The following is a 23,362-nucleotide window of genomic DNA, read 5'->3' as shown; positions in this document are numbered from 1 at the left end:
GCGTCGGCGTCGCTAGATGAATGCTTTGCCTTCTCGCCCTCGTGCAGACGTAAGTTTGCTTGTTTTGGAATCATGAAGAGCGCAGCAGTCGGTCTGTCCGATCGCGCCAGCATCGTCTGCGTGCACTACACGACCATGCAGGCGAGGCTGTGAGGGCATGTGCCGGGCTGCTTCGTCTGCTGCCAGCGACAACATCATGGCGGATTACCGAGCACACATTGCTTCATGCAAGCTTCCTATATGCATGTGTTTCCCATGCCCTTCGTGACAGTTTGGTAAAGTGCTACATTCGTTGTATCATGAAGAGTGTGAAGTGTTCGCTAAGCGAAGCGTCGATCCGGCAACGACGCCGAAGAATATCAGAGACTGTTAACTACGAACTAGAAAACTGTTCGGCAGATGCCAGTCCTGATAATGGTCGTGACAGCAGATTGTGCGCAACAGGAGCAGAACTGGATCAGGATGCGTTTTCACTGCATAACGTAATTTTATCCTCTGTACCAGCGCCCGCGGAGAATACAGATGAAAGCCGCAGTTCTCACCTGTCGGATTTTGGCACCGCTAGCAGTGTCTCTGACATAGGTAGTGCAACGTCAGAGTTGTCGCGGATTTTTGACAATGACGAGTTGGTGGAGTATGAAGATAGGATGACAGCTGAGTCTGGTGCCTCTACTCAGTGTATAGAGAAGGACTTGCGTGTATGGGCTATCAATAGTCAATTGCCTGCTTCACATCTTAATTCTCTGCTTAAAGTGCTGAAGCCATACCATCCAGAGTTACCGGCGGATGCTAGAACGTTACTAAAGACGCAGAGGCATACTGATCCAGCAGTGATGGCCAATGGTCATTACCACTACTTTGGAATTTCTATAGTGCAAGTGTATGTTTATTTTATTTTTACCCATCCTTTATTCATGTTTTTGAGCAGTGCCAATAGCCTGCACTTAAAGGTTGCACTTCATGTGAGGGCATACCAGTTCTTATGCATTCTGCTGGAAGATCGCGTAAATCCAGCGGTATTGCAAGCAAAAAACCAGTTTATTTTCTCACTTGAACTTGACGCTGCTTCATCATGCCTAGTAGTTTAGTTTATGCCCTCTCATTTCTAATTATGCATACTCCTATAACCAACATTACTGTGACTGTGCAACGGTTTGCACAAGGATAAGAAAAGTGAAATATTGATTGGTATCCAATTGCCCCTCATCATCAGCCTGACTATACTCACTGCAAGGCGAAGGCCTCTTCCATATTCCTCCAATTAACTCTGTCCTGTGCTAGCTGCATCCATTTTACCTCTCTGCCCATTATCTTTCTGCAAAAGTTTGTGATTTAGCTTATGTAGCTCAGGCAGAATAGCCTGTTAGTAACTTTGCCTTTCAAATTGTGCACAGCAGTGAGGCATAGACCACAGGCTGGTTCTGCCCTCTTCGTTTGGTTCAATTTTTTTGGCCGTCTGCCATAGCACAATTGAGGCGAGACAGAGTGTGATGTGCTATCACTTCTAGCCGGCTGCGCCTTCATCTACAAACATCCTTGTGGTTTTAAGCGAGTCAGTGGCCATCCCCACGGCTGACACCAGTAGGTCCACTTGTTTTAAGGCAGGATTTTAGTGAGACAGTAGCACTGGCCATCACTGTGAGGTGGGGGAATGGGAATTATTGTTTGTAAATTATTCGCTTACATTTGAGGACTTTTAGATGGCATGAAAGGTCAATGTTTTTATGTAATAATACATTTTTAGTCATTTTCAGAACGGTTTGTTGCACAGGCCTTTAGGATGTACACATGGTGTCAGGGAAGGGCAGTTTTTTTCACTATTTTGGTTTGAGCCAACCAATTGGACATAAATTTTCTGTACAGAGCTGTCCATGTCTGTGTTCATAGAGCAGCGTAAAAATTTTGTAATTAGAGGTGCCCACCAAGATGCTTAGCTTAGTATTTTTTTTACAGGGATGCAGCTTCACTTGCGACATCATGGTATGGAAGAGACCCTCATCGTCACCAGCTGGGGGCTACCAGGGCACAAGCATTTCTAGACATGCTAAATTTTTCAGGCCAATGCTGACAATACTTATTTGTAGTTTTCCAGTGCAATGGCGCATGTCCAAAGAAGGGAAGGATTAAACTAGTCGTAATTACTCTACTGTTCATAATATGTCTACTTGTTTCTGAATACCGAACTAGGTTGTACTCTTTGTATATTTGTGTCAAGTTTCTGCACAAAATAGTGCTACACTGTGCTATAGTGTTTGTGTAAATGGTTTACTGAAGTGTTTTATATTTGTAAATGCAAGTTGAGGGGTGGGGGATGCATTTTGATGCTATGCTAATGTGCCCAGTAACTGTTCAAAACATTATCTCTGGTTCTTGTTCCTGAGTAGCCTGGTGTTTTTTTGTAGCTTTGTTGCAAGTTAATTTATAAATTAAATAACATAAATCTTGTTTGTGAAATGTAGGCCAATGTGGCACATTTTTCAATCTATGCCAATGTGCCCGTGTAAATGTTGAGTATGTTATATATCTGCTTTCTATTTCTGAATAGGCTGTACTGCTGTTTTATATTTTGTTGCAAGTTTCTGCAATTAATAATTTACTTAAGTGTCATGTTTGTAAAACTCAAGTTGAGGGACATGCACATTTTGAAGCTATACTGATGTGCTTAGTAACTGTTGACATTATTTGTGCTTCCTGTTCTTGAGTAGCCAAATCGGCTGCGTGCTACTCTGTATGATTGTTGCAAGTTTCTGCATAAAACGGTTGTCTTGAAGTAAATGTCTTGCATTTGTGAAACTAGCTCCTGTATGTCAAGCTAATGAGTATACTGGAATCTGAAGCTTGCTGTTAGGCTAACTGAATCAAATCTTGACAAATAAAATAGCACTAAAAACAAATGATGGTTATTTGTAATGCACATGCATATATATAAATCATTCTAATTGCCAGAATAACCACTTTCAGTGCCATTTTCAGGTCACAGCAGCTTATAGCATCTAAATGAGCGCTGGTACAGAGCTGACAAATATTACATTTCAGGTCTTATTCTGCCCAAGCGGCTTGAAAAGTAGGGAAAAACTGTGTGGTCCAGTGCAGCCTTCTAGGCATTCATACTCCGCAGCACCGCACTGCTGTGTGGCAGTGAGTAATCCCAAGTTGCTCATTGTTTTGACCTTAAGCTACCATAATCATTGTGGTATGACGGTACCATTGCACATGGTTTAGCCTTTCACGAGATAATTTTATTAAACAACAAGCATCGATAGCTAGTGGCCATCAATGCAGTGGAATATTTCAGTAACTTGGAATGCTGCCTGAAAGTTTCTGAAACATTCAATAGCTTTGCAGCAATATTGCACTAACGTCAAGGAAATGTTGCATATGTGCAAATAAAAAGTTGTACCAATATTAAGAAAATGTTGCAGCCATGTTGCATCAATATCATCTTCAGAAGTGGCTTTAACATTGACTAAAGGTTGTAACATTGGTACAATGTTGCTTCAATGTTGGCTTATGTATGTTGCAATAACTTGGCAAAAAGAAGACACTAGCCATATAAAGGTAATGTTGAAAGCAAACATTACGGCCACACAGAGACAACAAAGTGTTTACTGGGTTGTCCTGATGACTCCTTCAGGAATTCTTCGTTGGCTGCTGTGATTGGAATGCCCATGTCGTCATTGCAGCAGTTGTTGGAGTATCTGCTTCCATCAGACATGTTGAGGTTCCCCATCTGTTCTGTGAGGAGAAGCTCATGGAAAAACCTCTCCTCTTTACTGGAGACAAACACTGTCAGTGCCGTAACTAATGGGAAGGCTGTCTTCGCCTGGGGCAGTTGACATGGAGCTCGAAGATGGAGCGGTCCCAGTTCATCTCGCGGAGCCCGAGTACATTCCAGACCATCAACGCCGTGGTCGGGTCGACGTCCGTCTTTAAAAAGATCTCATAGAGCTTCTCGAACAGGATATCGAGGGCGCTACTGCCGGCTGAAGCCGACCCAACTTTCCTGTCCTCCAGGTAAGCACCAGTAAGCTTCAGCGCCTGGATAGTACACTTGATGTTTTGAGGGGTAAGAGACTGCAGCAGAGCGTGCATCATGCTGGGAATGCAGGCTGCCAGGTGCTTCACCTTGTACGAGCGGTCTTCCCGCAAAAAAACACCCTCTGCGAGAAGAGCTCGGCCGCGAAAAGGAGTAGCCTACCTGTGTATTCATTGTCCAAGCAACCGGACTCCAAGTCATTTCGATGGATGCACTCTTTGTGGCACCGGTCGAGGAGCAGGTTTGTGAAATCCTCCTCCACGCCACGAATGTGAAGGTTGTTTCCCAAGTGGTTGCACAGGCGTGCCGCGCTATACCTAAAGTTGGCTTTCTTCAATCCCTGTTGGAAGATGGTGTCGACGACGTGAGACAGGCCGCTTGCATCCGTTATGCCACTCAGTATGCTGGATACATCCTCGATTTCGAAGTCAAACTCTGCAGGACACAGCGTAACGTCGGAAATGAACCTCATGAGCTCCACCATAGCATACTGGTTGGCATCCTGTGACTGAGGTGAAGGTGAGCATGGTTCGACAACTTCCTGTGGGATAGGGGGCCGGAAAAGCCTCGGAACAAACACGGGAGCTTCAGGAGACAGAGTACTCTTGTGCACGAAGGATGGCGTGCTCTGCCCTGACAGCTTCTGTTGGTATGTCATACCGTCAAAGTGGTCTGTTGACGCTTGTCCGGAGCTTCGAGCTTGCCACAGCGGTGCGACCGCTGGTCCAGAAGCGACGCCGCTGGGTTTCATTGACGCGCAATGATTGCCGCTTGAATCCATGCTATAGGGACTGCCTCAGAACTAGGCGGGCAGACACACTTCCCTTCTAGCACTACAAGGTGTTACACGTAGCATTCGCTTGTTCACTCGGGTTCCAGGGTGATGCGACGTGCGCGCGTCGGATTCGCCGCTGCTCTCGTGAAGTCAGTGTAGATGCGGCGGCGCTGGCGACAGCAGTGACTTAGGCTTACCTTATCTTTGGTTTTGACTTACAGTGGCTTACCCAACGCATCGAAATATCTAGAGTAGAAAATAAACCTTTGTATTTGGCCTTCCTGGACATAAACGGGGCGTACGACAACGTAAACAGGGAACTCCTGTGGAACATTAAAAGAAGGTATCGGTTATGAGATAATAGAGTTCCTACAGGAAATATACCGGGATAACAAAGTAGAATTACATGGGAAGGGATAAGAAGTTCGGAAGATGTCAAAGTATGCAAAGGATTAAGACAAGGCTGTCCTCTATCACTGCTGCTGTTCATGCTTTATATGATAAACCTGGAACGGAGGATACAAGAAAGTAACCTAGATGTTAACCTGTCATATAGATTAGGTGGAAAGGCGATATAGCAGCGCCTGCCCGGTTTGATGTATATAGACGATATTGTGCTGGTAGCTGAGAGTCTGGAATAATTACAAACTCTAGTTAAGTTGCGGAGACGAAGGGGACACTCTAGGCTTCAGTTTTAGCGCAGTTAAGTCTTGTCTGATGATTTTTCAATGGCTCAACTGATCAGGGCCTTAAAATACATGGCCATGAAATACCCAGAGTTGCAGAATATAAATATCTGGGGGTATGGGCAAACGAAGGATTGGCATACATTGGAATGCATGAGAAATCAATTAGGGCCAAAGGGCGAAGAAATGGATCACTGCCTTGTCGTGGCGGAGGGGCTTGCGAAACTCGATGAAGTCGTGAGCTCTGCTGTGTAGGGCCACCCAAGATAGACAGGTCACGGCAGAGAGTTCTGACAAAATGTGATTCACTGGAGAAGGTAATGGCAACCCACTCCAGTATTTCCTGCCAAGAAAACCCTATGGCCAGTCACAATACCATTATCGATATGGCGCCGGAAGATGAGCCCCCCAGGTTGGAAGGCGTCCCACATGTTACTGGGGATGAACAAAGGGCGATTCCTAGTAGCTCCAGGACGAATGAAGCGGCTGGGCTAAAGCCAAAAGGACGCTCAGTTGTGGATGTGTCGGGAAGCGACCGGAAAGTCCGATGTTGCAAGGAGATATATCACATAGCAACATGGAATGTAAGATCTATGACGCAAGGTAAACTGGATATCGTCAAGCGAGAAATGGACAGATTGAACATTGATATCTTGGGTATCAGCGAGCTCAAGTGGACCGGAATGGGAGAATTTAACTCCGGCGACCATTATGTCTTTTATTGTGGGCACGAATCCAAGAGAAGGAATGGGGTCGCTCTCATAGTAAACAGAAGAATGGGCAAAGCAGTGCTAGGGTACAACCCCAAAAACGACCGAATGATTTCACTTCGGATCCAAGGTCACCCTTTCAACATAACAGTTATCCAAGTCTATGCACCGACCACTGCTGCTGAAGAAGCTGACGTTGTGAGATTTTATGCGGACCTACAATGCCTTTTAGACCGCACCCCATCATCAGACGTCGTTTTTCTCATAGGAGACTGGAATGCTAAGGTCGGGAGTGAAGAAATATCCGAAATTACAGGCAAGTTCGGTCTTGGTGAGCCAAATGAAGCTGGGCAGAGGCTAGTAGAGTTCTGTCAAGAAAACAACCTGACCATAGCGAATACTCATTTTCAACAGCACAAGAGGCGCCTGTACACATGGATTTCACCGGACGGTCTGTACAGGAATCAGATCGATTATATTATTTGCCGGCAGAGATGGAGAAGCGCTATACAAGCAGTAAAAACAAGGCCTGGGGCCGATTGTGGCACCGATCATCAGCTTCTTGTTGCCAAAATTAAGCTTCGATTGAGGAAAACGCAGAAAACTAGAAGGCCTTTCAGGTATGATCTGGATCAGATTCCATTAGAATATGCTGTGGAAGTGAGGAATCGATTTCAAGAATTAGATCTAGAAGACAAAGAGCCCGAAGAGATGTGGACTGATGTTCGTGATATAATACAAGAAGTTGCTACTAAGGTAGTTCCAAAGCAAAAGAAATGCAAAAAAGCAAACTGGTTATCTGAAGAGGCTTTGCAAATAGCTGAGGAAAGGAGGATGGCAAAAGGTATGGGGGAAAGAGAAAGATACAAGGTTCTCAATGCGGATTTTCAGAAAATAGCAAGGAGAGATAAGAATGCCTTCCTGAACATACAGTGTCAAGCAGTTGAGGACAACAGCCAATTAAGAAACACAAGAGCTCTGTATAAGACAATCAAAGATATCAAAGGAAGCTTCTGTGCTAAGCTGGGCGTGATAAAGGACAAACGAGGCAAGGACCTCACTGAAGCCTCAGAGATAAAGAAGAGGTGGCAGGAATACACAGAAGAACTGTACAAGAAGGACCCGGATGTGCAATCCCAACATAGGACGGTTGTGATTACTGATCTCGAGCCGGGCATCCTGAAGAGTGAAGTTGAATGGGCCTTAGCCAGCCTTGCTAAGAACAAAGCAAGCGGAATTGATGGTATTCCAGCTGAGTTGCTTCAAAACCTCAACCACGACGCTGTTAACACACTGCATACATTATGTCAAAAGATTTGGACAACTCTGCAGTGGCCACAGGATTGGAGGAGGTCAGTTTACATCCCCATTCTAAAGAAAGGCAGTGCCAAAGATTGTTCCAACTACCGCACGATCGCGCTTATTTCGCATGCTAGCAAGGTGATGTTAAAAATCCTGCAAGGTAGGCTGCAGCAGTATGTGGATCGGGAGCTTCCGGACGTGCAAGCTGGGTTTCGCAAGGGCAGAGGAACTAGAGACCAAATTGCCAACCTTCGCTGGATCATGGAAAAAGCAAGAGAGTTCCAGAAACCCATTTACTTCTGCTTTATTGATTATGCGAAAGCGTTTGACTGCGTAGATCACAGAAGATTGTGGCAAGCTCTCCGAGAGATGGGAGTTCCAATTCACCTCATCTGTCTCCTCAGGAACCTGTATGAAGGGCAAGAGGCCACAGTCAGAACTGGGCATGGTCTTACTGATTGGTTTCCGATTGAGAAAGGGGTGAGGCAAGGCTGCATACTGTTGCCCTGCCTATTTAACCTATATGCAGAGTGCATCATGAGGAAGGCCGGTCTGGACGAGTCTTCAGCTGGAGTGAAGATTGCTGGAAAACGTATCAACAACCTTAGATATGCGGATGATACCACTTTAATGGCAGAAAGTGAAGTGGAACTCAAGAGACTTCTGATGCGCGTACAAGAAGAGAGTGAGAAGTTTGGGCTTAAACTGAACATTAAAAAGACGAAGATCATGGCGTCTTGCCCTATCAAGTCCTGGAGCATCAATGGACAAGAAGTGGAAGCTGTAACAGATTTTCTGTTCTTGGGCGCCAAGATTACCTCGGAAGGAGACTGCAGCCATGAAATTAGGAGACGCCTGCTTCTGGGAAAGAGAGCAATGGTTAGCCTTGACCGCCTAGTAAAGAGCAGAGACATTAGTCTGCCAACCAAGATCCGTATAACCCGTGCTATGGTCTTTCCAGTTGTGATGTATGGATGCGAGAGTTGGACTGTGAAAAAGGCTGACCGCCGAAGAATTGACGCGTTTGAAGTGTGGTGCTGGCGAAGACTCTTAAGAGTTCCTTGGACTGCCAGAAGATCAAATCAGTCGATATTGTCGACCATAAACCCTGACTGCTCATTGGAGGGTCAAATTCTAAAGTTAAAGCTCAGCTACTTTGGTCATCTGATGAGAAGAGAGGAGTCGCTGGAGAAAGATTTGATGTTGGGAAAGGTTGAGGGTCGCCGGAGAAGGGGTAGGCAGCGAACGCGATGGTTAGATGGCATTCTCGAGGCATTGCAGATGAAGCTATGTGATGTTAAGAAGATAGTGAGAGACCGGAAAGCGTGGCGTGACATGGTCCATAGGGTCACGAAGAGTCGGACACGACTGAACGCCTGAACTGAACTGGCGAAGAAATGCCGGGATAATGAATCATAGGGCATTGTGGGGGCCCCGCCGCGGTGGTGTTCTGCGGTTCAGGGAAGTGCATATGACACTCCGCGAGCAGCCACAATGAATTCATGTGCTTGACAGTTTGGTAAAACTGAAAAAGTTTTAACCCGCCGTGTCACGCGAAAGTGTGCTGGCACGTTTTATTGTTCATCGTATTGTTTTGAATGTCCAAGTCGGCAATAAAGAAAAAAAAAGCCTGGGTGGTGCAGTGGTAAGACGCCCGACTACTGTCCGGAGTTCCCGGGTTCGAACCCGACCTCGGCGGCTGCGTTTTGATGGAGGCGAAACGAAGTGGCGTCCGTGTGCTGTGCGATGTCAGCGCACTTTAAAGATCCCCAGGTGGTCGAAATTACTCCGTAGCCCTCCACTACAGCTCCCCTTTCTCTCTTTCCACTTTCACTCTCATCTTCATCCCTTCCCTTACGGCGCGGTTCAGGTGTGCACATAGCAAGTGTGACAGATACTGCGCCTTTCCCTTCCTGTGAACCAATTATTAATATTATTGTGGGGATACAAGTATGAGGTTTTGAGGGGTATTTGGAAAGGAATTATGGTTCCCGGACTTTTTTTGGAAATGCGGTTTTGTGCCTGAAATCAGATGTGCAGTCGACATTAGAAATAAATCAGAGAGCCGTTGGACGATTAGCACTAGGGTGCCCACGGCAAAACCACAAATGAGGCGGTACAGGGAGATATGGGCTGGGCATCCTTCGAAGTACGGGAAGCTCGGAGTAAAATATTATACGAGGAACGCCTGAGGAAATTGGACAGTAACAGATGGGCAGCTAAAGTATTGAAATACCTATACTTAAAAAGCGTTGACTCAGAATGGAGGAAAAGAACTAGGAAACTAACTAGTAAGTATGCTAGTCACAAGGATGGAGAAATAAAGAGCGTTAAGCAACAGGTGAAAAACACAGAAGGTAAAAATTGGATAAATTCGATGGAAAAGAAACAGAGTGTGGAATTATACCGAAAGTGGAAAAGGCAGATCAGGAAGGAAGCTTTCTTTGATAACTCTAAAGGCAGTTCCCTACTTTTTGAAGCTAGATGATCAGGGTGCCTTAGAACACGCAACTACAAAAAGAAATTTAACAATGGAGATGACGCATGTGCTGTATGTGGTAACTCCAGTGAAAAAATTGACCATATTATACTCGAATGTAATGGTATCCATCCGGAAGTTGATGCAGGCGCAGTCACTGTTCCTGAAGCTCTAGGGTTTAGCGATCACAGTGGCCGGGTGAATAAACCGGCGGTGGAAGCTAGCAAAAACGACTGGATGATTGGGCTTCAAAGCAGAGAAGTTACATAATGTTAGTAATGTAGAAACAAAAATTTAATAAATGGAAGGATGGTATAGTTAACCAATCTAAAACAATAATTAAGATATAGGGAGAAAAATGAGCATGATAGCTACTGTTACCACCCCGTTTCAAAGGGGACGCTCCTATATTCCATCCATCCATCCACATTCGGGGTGTAGGCAAAAGCTCGAGTCGTCTGCATTGGATGCGCGGCGCTTGCTGTGTTTTTGGGCATAATTCCCAATATTCCTGCAAAACTGTGGTGTGGTTTGCTGCTCCAAGGGGCACACAGGAAAATAGCACCTGTTTTCACTTTCTTGCGGTCGGACAAATATGAGAGTGATGGGCAGCAGCGTTGAGAGCGACAAGTAGACCATTCGGCGACGGATTGCCTTCGCGGCTAACGTGCATTGCAGTACAATTCTGCACTGAAACTTCATCAGTTCGTTTGCAACTCTTAACTGTCGTGACTGCTTTTCGGCCACATGATGAATAGCGCAATAGCAAATGCCTGCAGCTCGTGCACGTTTTGTTGTATATATCAAGCTAAGACGCCGCCAGTTCAATTCACTTGTGCCCGTGCATATATTCGTACAGAAAAGGACACAAAAGCTGCTGCGAAGGTAACTGCTGTTAGTTTGACCGGTCACTCCAGAGCGATATTGCTGAAATAGACCTGAACTTGTGAAGCAGCTTCTCTCTGATATCGCTTTCGCGAGTTTCAGCGGGTGACTCTTCATGACCGGCCCTATAGACCAACACCGATCTGTGACGTAAGCACGATGCGGTGGCGCTTCTATCGCCAGCGTGGTCCGACTGGGGGTGAAAAATAGGCTTAGCGCGCATAGAAATACATGGAATCGAAATATTCCAAACCAGTTTTCTAATTTCACGGGTCATCTAGTGATGTCGTTATTCGGAACAGAGCAACCATGAACGCCCTGGAATAGATCGTGCAAGTGTGAAATCTCATTACCGAGGCGAAGTATTTTTAAAACACCGTGAAACGTATCGGGGTGCGAGTTGAGAAGGCTACCCAAAGAAATATATGTAAACACAACTTACCGCAACATTTTGCTCCGTTCAGCAGGGTTGAACCCTTCTCATTTTTTGGTGAACGTCTTGTACGACGCCCCGACGTCATGTTGCATGACACACTGCATTCTCTTGCAAGTAATGCAAGTCTGACGACTTGAGGGACCGCTCACAGCACGATAAACTGACCGCGCACAGTTGCAGACGACCATGCACCACCCGCTGTCGCTAGCAGACGCTCCGGAGCTGGAGGCGACCGCGGTGGGTATCGCCAGCTACGCTGTCGTCTGCTGCAATGCGCGAATCTCGTCGGTTCATATTGTATGGCTTGTAAGAACTGCTTTTTAAATGCAATTCTGTCTAGCACGTATCACTGGAGCGACAGTATTATCAAGCTTATTTGCCCTATGCGGCAGCATATCAGACTGCAAGCAAAACCGCGATTCGCTACACCCAGCTTGCCTTTTGGTGGTGTCTGGATTCATAACACAGGTTATTCGGGGAGTTTTAAAAGTAGACTGCCTCCGTAATGACGCACCATACTTTATCACACACTTCTTCAAAGTGCTGGTCAACGTTTAACGACCGGCCACCATTTCTGATGCTTTGCGAAATGACAAAAATGTTCCGGTAAGTTGTGTTTACATGTATTTCTACAAGTCGCCCTCCCAACTCGCACCCCAGCATGTTTCGCGGTGTTTTAAAAATACTTCGCCTCGGTAATGAGATTTCATATTTTGATGATTCGTTCTAGGATGTTCATAGTTGCTTTGTATCGAATAACGACATAACAGGTGCCCCGTGAAATGAGAAAACTGCTTCGGAATATTTCGGTTCCATGTGTTCCTATGGACGCTAACCCTAATTCTCACCCCCAGTCGGCTGTGGCACCGCGAGCGCCCCCTTTGTTTGTAAACACGGTGTTGGTCTATAGAAAGCAAGTAAACATTGTTATACTCCGTTTCATACATCACATGCAACGCAGCGAAAGCTACGCAAGTAGAAAAAAAAAGAGGCGTATCACTACGCGCTCGTTCTGTGGCCGAGTGGTTTCTGCGGAAACAGGCTCTATTCCGATAATACACGTTTGCAATAACTTACTTAACATGCCTGGACATCATCGCAGTGCAAAAAACCCCCTCCGAAGAGGCAGTCGAGGTCGCTGCGTTGCGCAGCACGGAGGGCTCCGCTGGCAGGTTTTGGGGCAGCGAAAACGCGGCACGAGCGAAAACGATAAACAAAACGTGCAAATTCACCGAATCCTATCTTTTCTCCCTAAAAAAGGTGCTTTTTATGGAGTTGATAGCAAATGTAAGATGCGTTAAGCTTGCAGACAAAGCAACTATTATTTCCTCCCGTCAAGAGCAGGCACCATTTTTCATCGCGGACGCGGGGACCGCAAACAAGAGCAGCTTTGGCAGTGTTGCACTTGATGTATGAAACGGAGTATAGGATCCGGGCAAAGTCACGCAGCGTCATTTCTCAAAACTTTCTTTTTGAAGGTGATTAAGATTTTGACGAACGAATTAAATATCCACGTACAACGTAGCTCTGATCAAGCAGGATATATTTAAGTATGGTATATATATATATATATATATATATATATATATATATATATATATATATATATATATATATATATATATATATATATATATATATGGTACATGCAATTCAATTAATGTCTCAAAGAGTAATCGGCTATGAGGGGTGCAAAATAAGCATATAAGATGATGCATTTTTGAATAAACAATTTCAGAGTATGTTAAAAAAAGCTTAACAAATTGTGCAAATTTCCCTGCAAGTGATCGTGGAACGTTGCATTTGCGTTTGTGCTCCTCTCCTAAAGACAAAAACAAAAACAATAAAGGAGAAAATTCTAACGGGCCTTCATGTATCTATTAACCAGTGAATGACCTTGGCTACGTCTGTACGATGAAACAGATGTGAAACGTCTTTTTATCGAGCAGGATAAAACATTGGCAGCGGAGACTATAGGCGAATATGTTACAAAGAACTAAAAGATTGAGTTCTTATTCAGTGAAATTCTGACTTAAGTTGCCCGCATACTGAGCTATAAATATGATTTCTAGTTCACTATAGTTGTCGGTAATATATTGTTCTTTAAGAGTGAATTAATGTGCTTGGAGCATCAGAAAGTACATTCATCATCATCATCATCAGCATCATCATCATCAGCCTGATTATACCCACTGCAGGGCGAAGACCTCTCCCATATTTCTCCACTTAACCCGGTTCTGTGCTAGCTGCACCCACTTGACCCCTGCGAACTTCTTAATCTCATCTGCCCACCTAACCTTCTGCCGCCCCCTGCTACGCTTTCCTTCCATTACATTCCAAAGTACATTAAGAGTTGTGATATGAAAAACACACTTCCAGTCATTCATTCATCGTCCTTGCATGCGCTAGCAGTAGGCACGGGAGTTGAAGAATGTTGGCTGTTAGTTTTCTATGCACATTGCGCTTTCTAGTTTTCATTTAACTCAGTTACTACAGTCGCCCACCGTAGCCGCGCGCTGCTGAGGCCACGGAGAAGAAAACCTATTCAGCGCTCTTCGCCAGGTAATTCCAGAAGTAATCGGTTCACAAAGTGCTGAACTACTCTCCAGGCATAAACAAAACTATTTCTACGCACAAACAAAGCTTATGCTTCAGAATATTCGCACACGCGAACTGGTTTTGAAGGCAGTGTCGATTGGCGCTGTGTAAGCACGTAGGCACGCTGCGTTTTTGCTTAAACCCCATGTCGCTGCCGATCGCAGCGCCGCCTTTGTTTACAAACATGACGCTTTTCTATACTTCATGTCGCTATTACTCGTTTATTACGATTATTCAAACTGACTTGGAAGTTTGCCTTGTCATGTGCACAAGCATCGAGTGACAGTTCCCCCAGTTTGCCAGCACCAAGTTGACGAGTGGCCGACAAACCTACAGAAGATGTACTACTGCGGTTTTGCGAGTGGCGGCGCCGAGGCCGGCACCACTTAAAGCCCCTCTATAGAGGGGCTTTAAGTGGTGCCGGCCCCTCTATAGAGGGGCTTTAACACCACTGGCATCGGTGTGAAGTTCTGTGGCTGCAGTAGGGTCGTAATGGCGAAGGGTGACGTCAGAACATTGCGCAGCGTCGCGAATGCATCATTGCAGGCTGGCGACCAAGAGGAGAGGTTAGGGGCGCCTTTCAGGAGCTGTGTAAGGGGGGCTATGATGGTTGCGAAATTCCGAACAAAACGACGAAAGTACGAGCAGAGGCAGTTGCGGTGCCTCGACGTGTTTATTTGGAGTCGTTTGTGATTGCTGCAGGATTTTCACGGACAGCATCAAGAAGCAGCTCCCCGCAGTGAATTAATTCCCAATGCGCGTAGACAGTTTCATAGTAGCGACAATTAGTGGGAGTGTAGCGAAAGTTTCAGAACCGCCAGACAGGCTAAGAGGATGAGGCTACGCCATGGCTCCTCCTCCAACACAGTCTTCCCAGTCGAAAAAAACTACAGAAAATTTTCTGATGTTACGACAGAATTTCTGTGCGGTTTTTGACGGGCAACCTGTTGTTACAACAGAACATTCTGTCGTAACATCAGAAATTTCTGTAGTTACAACAGAAAAGTTCTACAGAACTAGAGACAACAGAAATATACTACAGAAAAACTACAGAACTACAGAAAAGTACTACAGAACTGCAGAAAAATCTGATGGTTACGACAGAACTACAGGACTTTTTGTCGTATTTTTGACACAGTTCTGTAGTTTTTTTCGACTGGGCCTTCCCCATGGCTCCAATGAGTGCTGACATGACTATGGGCAGCAGAAAAACAGAATTTTCCTCCCCCGGGGGAATGAGTGAGTGCAGATTCTGTGCGTTCGCAGCCTTTTGCTTTCCTTCTCTTTCTTCCGGTGGTCTGGCGGGGTTAGAGCTGTGGTATTCGAAGCGACGCAGGGACTTCGAGTTGCGAGTCTGCTTCTTCGCAGCGCCCTGCAGGGATTGTGAGTTTGCTTCCTCACTACAATGAAAACGTGCTAGAGTACTGATCTTATGCGGGGCCGCAAACATACTGAGTACCTGCGCATGAGTTATTTGCACACACGCGTGCCCAAAAACGTGCAGTTTTGTAGTGGAAAAAACGCTTACTGCATGAGAGCATCTTGGCGCGCAAACGTTCATGTTTTTAGGCTCTGAAATTGCACAAGATGTTACTTAGCTTACGGATACGTCACTATATATATATATATATATATATATATATATATATATATATATATATATATATATATATATATATATATATATATATATATATATATATATAATATAATTATACATAATACACATGTATGTACATAATTGAGGCGTTACTTTTAAGGTGCGAAAGGAGTTGATTGAGCCAAGTAAACTGCATAGCAAATCTTCAGCACTCCCTCCGCTGCCGCTCAAGCAAAACCAGCCCATACCTCACAGCTAGGGAAAAAGAAGAAAGGAAGCAAGCATGCATACTGCTTTACCGAGGGCAGCTCCAAGTAAAACTCCTTGATACTTTGAAAGTTACGCCAACGATTGAATTTTGCCGCCGCGGCGCTACCTCCTCGCCTCCTCCTCGCCCCTTGCGCGCTCCTTCGCTGAAGGCCGGCTCTCCGCCCGATTTCCTGAGCGACGATTGGTCTCACTGCCATTGCCCTTGGAAACCAACGCGCGTCCGGCGTTTTCCTTGCGTTCCTTCGCGCCATTTTTCTCCTAGGCTCGGCGAACGAATATTGCGCGCTGTGCTTTTATTGCAGCGTGCAAGCTCTATGTAGTGCTGTTGCGCGTACAACTGCAGCAAGCGGCCTGAAGATGGTTATGCGGTATTCATACCTCAAGGCAAGCGTGACGGCTTGCGCAAAAGTCAATGGATTCACAAGATTAGTCGAAAGAAATTTATTCCTAGAAAGAACAGAGTTGTTTGCGACGTAAGGTGCCTTTCTCACTCCCCGTAATAACGCGTCACCTGACGCCGCGTTTCCTATTCCTGCTTGCTCCTCAATATTTTTGCGACGGTAACATGTTCATTGTATAAACATAAGGTTGTCCTCTGCAGCATGCTGAATAATCTGCGAGGCTCCAAGGCTCCATCATTTAACACGCTGTCGACCTTTGTACAGTCAGAAATAGGGCATTATAATCTGCTTTTTACTGTCAGAGATAACTGGAAAATTACAGTCTCTCGATTGCATTTGTCACGATTATGCTACGATCCCTGGCCTCCTTCACTAAAAATCAAAATTCGGGCTTGTAGAGGACCTAGTCTTTCCAGCTTGTACTTGTAGTGTGCGTCGGTTATTCGGGAGAAATGATAGCTGGCCCTGAAAAACTCTTTGGCAAGTAAACCCGAGGTATTGCGGGTAATCTGCACTAGTTAGGTCGTACGGCATTTTTTTTTTTCAATACTTGAATGTGTTTTTCCATGCTTCGACGCACGCGTGGGTTAAAATGTATGCGTTCATTTTATCAGCGATACGGCCAATGTGCCGGAGGTGTTCACATGATGACACACGCTTCGCTTTGACCATGACTACAAGGCGTTGGCAGGTTACCTTCGTTTTGAGAGCTGGAGCTCTAAAACCGCGATTCCGCGTACTCATTTACTGCGAGAAACGTTTTCCCATCGATGTCAAATCAGCCGGAATCATTGCATCAATTCTCTGTATTTACGAAACTTAAACAATCAATAATGATTATAGTTATGATGTAAAAATAGGGGAACATTTTGCGAGCAACAATTCTTAGCACTGTAACATATTACTCATTTCAATTGTATGCAAAAAGATTTTTTTTCACCTAGCCGGAGTGATTACCTCATCGCTCTATGTTCTAGTTACATATCACTGAAGACCAGTTTGAACCGCCAATATTACACGAACTAAGAAAAAAAATTGTGACCCAATGTAGTTCCATCAATTTTATCTCACCGACCTGTCCTGAAGCAAAGGAAGCCTCCTCGACAGAGACATGAACCTTGCGCTGATAGTAGTCAGTTATTTCTGTGACTTGCTCTTTTCCAACTCAATTTATGCGAAAACAAGAAAGTATAAGAATTAAAAGTCACTGTATAGTTGTCTCGTCAGATATCATGAGATAAACAAAGATATGACTGATAATGTAAGTAAATGAAAATTGAGATATATCAATGGGTCATGGGAAGGCATCAGATTAAATAGTGATGGTTATGAATAGTGATAGGTAATGATGGTGACTGTTAGGGATATTAATAGTAAATTATAGTAATAGGCCCGGATAGTGAGGGGATAGTGTTCGTTGCGGATAGTGACAGTTACGATAGGTCATTTGACGGCATTAGTAGATATAGTGATAGCTAGGATAGGGATAGTTCATGAATTGGCAGTTAAATGCTTTCTCATTTCCGCACGTCGAAAACCTATGTACACCCTGTAATTTTTTATTTGATTGTTGCGTTCAATGAAATCACGTAGCGCATGAGGCCACAGCATGCTTGCCCCAGAACTTCAGTGCGTCGGCAATAGGGCCCACCACTTCTCCCAGTGTACCCTGCTGTCTTTTAACCACACGCGAAGTCAGTGAGTGGCCGCGTACTCATAAAATTATTTAATTCCTCCATCAGCATAATATTAAGACTGCTGAGGCAAACCTGTTCCTTGCCTCGAAGCGGCAAGAAACAGCTCAAAGTTTGGTTTTATACAAAGTTAACTAATTAACGCAGATTATCTCGGATCGCTAACTAGCACAGTGCCATTACACTTGGCCTAAGCTTTTCAACGATATACGGTTCGATGTTGCAGCTAAAATTCAGATGTTAATTGCAATTTACTAAATATCAATTATATTGGCCCAGTAATTGATCAAAATACATGTTCAATTAACAAATATTTGATCACGTGACATATTGTCACGTGGTGGTGACTAGGGTCGATGACACAAATGAAGACACAGGCTTGATGGTACGGAAATTAACTGTTTATTGGGCTGACTTGCGCCCGCAAAAGAACTAAGCAACTCGGCGGCGGCGATAGCAGCAAACGTGTTGGTCGATCGTCGAACAAAGAATGCTCGTCACACTCGGCAACGCGCAATTTAAAGGCTGCACAGAGCAATCTAGATAACGTCGCAAACAGCTACCAGCAGGGCTGGAACATTGTGGAAAGACACATGAGTGGCCGGAATCTTCGAGATAGATCTCGGTGCATCTTGCGCTACAACGAAACTGATAAAGATGTGACTAGCGACATCCAGCATTAACAAACAAAGATTACGGAACTGATACGAGGTCCAGAATCAGAAAGCCTGTATGCCGGCGGCTGTTAAAAAACAAGTACTGTTTTGAAGGTTTCGCGGCATTACTCCCTCCTTAAAAAACATCGCCTCGATGTTCCAAAACAAAGAAACTTAAACATAAACACTGCAAAGTTTAAACACCACAGATTCTTTAACGCGCGTAATATGGCTTCAGCCGTAGAACATGTAGAATTTCTGGGCGTGCGCGTCGCCGTTGTGATGCTGACGTTCCGTCGGGAATGACTTCCTAGTCCAGTGGTCCGACGCGGCGAAGGATTTTTTATGACCCAAAGTATCGACGCAACAACTTTTCACTTAATCCGCGACGGCGACTTGGTGTCCAAACCCACACTTGGTCTCCTGGATTGTACTCTGCGTGGCATCGTCGTAAATTGTATCGTCGGCTGTCGGTGCGCTGTTGTTTTCCATATTTGGGAACACAGCGCGGAACAAGACGCAACACAAGAAAACGAAGGTAGACAGGACGGAGCGCTGTCCTGTCAGCGCTCCGTCCTGTCTACCTTCGTTTTCTTGTGTTGCGTCTTGTTCCGCGCTGTGTTCCCAAATATGGATTTGAACCAACTAGCCCAACAGCAAGAGGTGCGCTGTTGGTCTTTATTTACGCAGCCGTGCGAGTCGTCGGGCTTCCTCTGCACGCTGCAGGTAGGCGACGACGTCAAGGTTGTCTTCGCTGGTTACGTGCGGCAGCATTGCGTCGAGCGTCGTCGTGGGCTCCCTGCCGTACACAAGCTTAAACGGGGTCGCTCTGGTCGTCTCCTGGACTGCCGTGTTATACGCAAAGATCACGTACGGCAAGATGGCGTCCCAGGTCTTGTGTTCAGCGTCGACGTACATAGCGATCATGTCCGCGATCGTTTTGTTCAGGAGCTCCGTAAGGCCATTGGCCTGTGGATGGTACGCAGTTGTTCGTCGATGGCTTGTGTGACTGTATTCCAGGATGGCTTGCGTCACCTCTGCCGTAAACGCCGTTCCCCTGTCCGTGATGAGCACTTCTGGGGCGCCGTGTCGGAAGAGAATTTTTTCGACAAAAATTTGGCGACTTCTGCCGCTGTACCATTTGGTAGGGTTTTTGCTTCGGCGTAACGGGTAAGGTAGTCAGTGGCCACGATGATCCCCTTGTTACCCGTAGACGAAGATGGAAAGGGGCCGAGGAGATCCATCCCAATTTGTTGAAAGGGCAGGATTGGGGGCGGAATCGAGTTTAGTAGTCCTGCTGGTCTGATCGGCGGCGTCTTGCGTCGTTGGCACTCACGACAAGTCTTCACGTAGTGGGCAACTTCGGCAGGCAGTCGCGGCCAGTAATACTTCTCCTGGATTCGACGCAACGTGCGCGCAAATCCGAGGTGGCCTGCTGTGGGCTCATCGTGCAACGCCTACAGAATTTCTTGCCGAAGGGTTTTAGGCACTACGAGAAGCTGCGCGGTCTTGTTGGGTGCGAAGGTGTTCTTCACGAGGAGGCCATTGCTTAACGTGAAGGATATAAATGTCGCCTGAACATACCAGGAGGGGAAGCGGTCTTTCGTTCCAAGCAATCGGCTAGCACTTTCAGCTCAGGGTCTGATCGCTGTTGTTCTGCGAAACTGCTGGCGCTTACCGGTCCCAAAAAGGCGTCGTCGTCATCGTCCTTCGGGGGAGCATCGACGAGAGCGCGGGATAAGCAGTCTGCGTCGAAATGCTTCCGGCCCGACTTATAGACTACAGTCATGTCAAACTCTTGAAGTCGTAGGCTCCACCTGGCAAGGCGGCCGGAAGGATCTTTCAAATTAGCCAGCCAGCAGAGCGCGTGATGTTCGCTTACCACCTTGAATGGTCGGCCGTATAGGTATGGACGAAACTTAGAAGTGGCCCAGATGATTGCAAGGCACTCTTTCTCGGTCGTCGAGTAATTGACTTCGGCTTTTGTGAGGGACCTGCTAGCGCAGGCGATTACTTTCTCCTGTCCGGCACTCTTCTGGACGAGAACGGCTCCTAGGCCCACACTGCTGGCGTCGGTGTGAATTTCGGTCTCGGCGTTTTCATCAAAGTGGCCAAGTACAGGAGGGCATTGCAGGCGGCGCTTAAGTTCGTCGAAGGCTTCTCCTTGCGGCGCTCCCCATTTAAAAGGTACGTCAGCCTTTGTAAGCTGCGTCAACGGTTCGGCGATCCGCGAAAAGCTTCTGATAAATCGTCGAAAATAAGCGCACAGCCCAAGGGATCGGCGCACAGCTTTCTTGTCGGCAGGCGGTGGGAATTGTGCGATTGCAGCTGTTTTCTCCGGGTCTGGGCGAATACCGTCCTTGCTAACGATGTGAACCAGGAACCGGAGTTCTTCGTAGGCGAAGTGACACTTCTTTGCTTTTAGTGTTAGTCCCTATGACTTGATGGCTTCCAGCACTGTCTGTAGTCGTTTTAGGTGGTCTTCAAAGTTTGACGAGAAGACAACAACGTCGTCTAAATATACCAAACAAATTTGCCACTTCAAGCCTGCCAGGACTGTGTCCATTACTCGTTGAAACGTGGCAGGTGCGGAGCAGAGGCCAAATGGCATCACCTTGAGCTCATAAAGGCCGTCCGGTGTGATGAATGCGGTCTTCTCGCGATCTCTTTCGTTTGACCTCATTTTGCCAATATCCGCTCTTCAGGTCCATCGATGAGAAGTACCTTGCATTGCAGAGCCGGTCGAGAGTGTCGTCGATGCGGGGAAGCGGGTAGACATCCTTCTTCGTTATGCTATTCAAGCGGCGGTAATCAACGCAGGAGCGAAGTGTGCCATCTTACTTTTTGACCAAAACGACTGGTGCCGCCCAGGGGCTGTTCGATGGCTGGATTACGTCATCACAAAGCATTTCCTCAACTTGATCGCGAATGGCCTGGCGTTCTCGCGGCGATACACGATAAGGGCTTTGGTGCAGAGGTCGGTCGTGTTCGTCCATTATAATGCGGTGATTGGCCAGTGGTGTCTGTCGTACCTTTATGATGACGAGAAGCACTCCCTGTAGTTTCGAAGAAGACTGCGAATCTGGTTTTTCCTGCTGTGGGTCAATACTGGGTTGATGTCAAATGTGGGCTGACGGAATTGGTCCGGTGCGTCTTCCAGTGGTTGGTCGTGGAACGCGAATACGTCTTTGAGGTGCGCTAATTCGTCGAGAAAAGCGATGGTCGTGCCCTTGTGGAGATGCCGGTATTCTTCAGTGAAGTTTGTTACCAGCACCTGAGTTTGTCCTCTCCGGAATTTCGCGATCGCTCTTGCGATGCCGATACCTCGTTCCAAGAGCAATTGGATATTTCCTTCGACGATGCCTTCAGCGGTTTCGATGTCTGTGCTACCTACGCTGACGGCGACGCTTGATCGGGGCGGCACGGTCAATTCTCCGTCGAGGACGTTTAGAGCGACGTGTTGCGTCGAAGTCGTCGTAGCAGGTATGGCTTTGTCTGCAGAGAGCTTGATGAGCTTGGATCGGAGGTCGATGATAGCCCTATTTTCATTTAGGAAGTCCATGCCTAAAATCACGTCGCGGGAACACGGTTGCAAGACCACAAAGCTGGTGGGTAAGTACGCCCATTTACGGTTATTCTTGCAGTACATCGTCCCGATGGAGTAATGAGGTTGCCACCTGCGGTGCGCATCAGCGGGCCATCCCAAGCACGGTTGTAACTTTCCTGAGATGGGAGGCTAACTGTCCACTGATGACTGAATAGTCAGCTCCAGTGTCTACAAGGGCCGTGACTTTGCGACCATCGATACCAACTTCAAGGTCACTTGTTCGCGTCCTCGCATTGCACGTGAGCCTTGATCTCGGCTCCGTCGTTTCTTCAGGTCATGGCCGGGTTCGCGGCAATATACTATGCTTAGAGAGATAGCTTGACAGTAGCGAAATAGACTATTGTGCTTTGACCTTCTCTGATCTTGAAGTTCAAAGCACCAGCCTGGATCGTTTTCCGAAGTTTTACCGCGGTGACAGATTCACGCTCTAAAAAACAAACACAAAGTCGGAGGCAGTACTAGATTAGGTGCACAAAGTAAAACACCTTATCACGTGACTTAAAAAGTGTCTGCAGCACAGAACTCGCCTGAAAGCTTTGTTTATCAGTATATATTCCCCATTCAAACAGTCCTAAGAAACCAATCAATTCAAGAACTTTACGTTCGGCATTCTCAATGCTTTTCTGGCAATTTTTCAAAAATTTTGTGCACTCCTGGAGCGGAGACCTGGCCCAAAAGCTCGCGCTTCACTTACTGCTGCTGCCGGCCGGCGGGCGCCAAAGGAGAAAAAGCGTGTCGTGCGCAGTGCTCGCCGCCGCGCCGCCGCCGCGCGAGGAGAATCGAGGAGGAAAGCGCGTCGCGGAGGAGAATGTCGCTAATTTCAAATTATCAAGGGATTTTAGCTCCATGCCGTCACTGGTTGAAACCACTCTGTCTACGTTGGTTCGCCTGACCTCCCCTAAAGCTCCTTTATTGAGGGGTTTTACCCGCTCCTCCTCTCAACCTCTCCCCACTAATAGGAAAAAAAAATACAGAAGAAAGCGTGCGCGCCATTGAGTGCGGACGGCTAGATGCTCTCCCTCCGCCAGCTCGAAGCCGCGCTCCGACGGAGCGCTTTTCTTACTGCCCCAATAGAAATAATAATAATAAAAAAAACATCGACAGGGCACGCAGAAGTGACGTTGCTCTACGTCACTTTTGTGTCACATGATTGCGCGTTCACGATCTGCAAAATATCCTCCCCGGAAGATGTGCTACTGCTACACAGTTGCGGTGCCTCGACGTGTC

At 46.4% G+C, this 23,362-nt stretch overlaps 1 pseudogene; it reads right to left on the bottom strand.

Annotated features, from left to right (window-relative positions):
* Positions 1–3,577: 3,577 nt before the first annotated feature.
* On the bottom strand, positions 3,578–4,694 carry LOC146183561 (polyadenylate-binding protein-interacting protein 1-like; annotated as a pseudogene).
* Positions 4,695–23,362: the final 18,668 nt, after the last annotated feature.

This window comes from Amblyomma maculatum, chromosome 7, assembly GCF_055883805.1.
Source record: "Amblyomma maculatum isolate TAMU_Amacu chromosome 7, ASM5588380v1, whole genome shotgun sequence".
In the NCBI taxonomy this organism is placed as follows: Eukaryota; Metazoa; Arthropoda; class Arachnida; order Ixodida; family Ixodidae; genus Amblyomma; species Amblyomma maculatum.
Note: the sequence above shows the minus strand (reverse complement) of the source record. Positions and strands in the feature narration are given on the sequence as shown.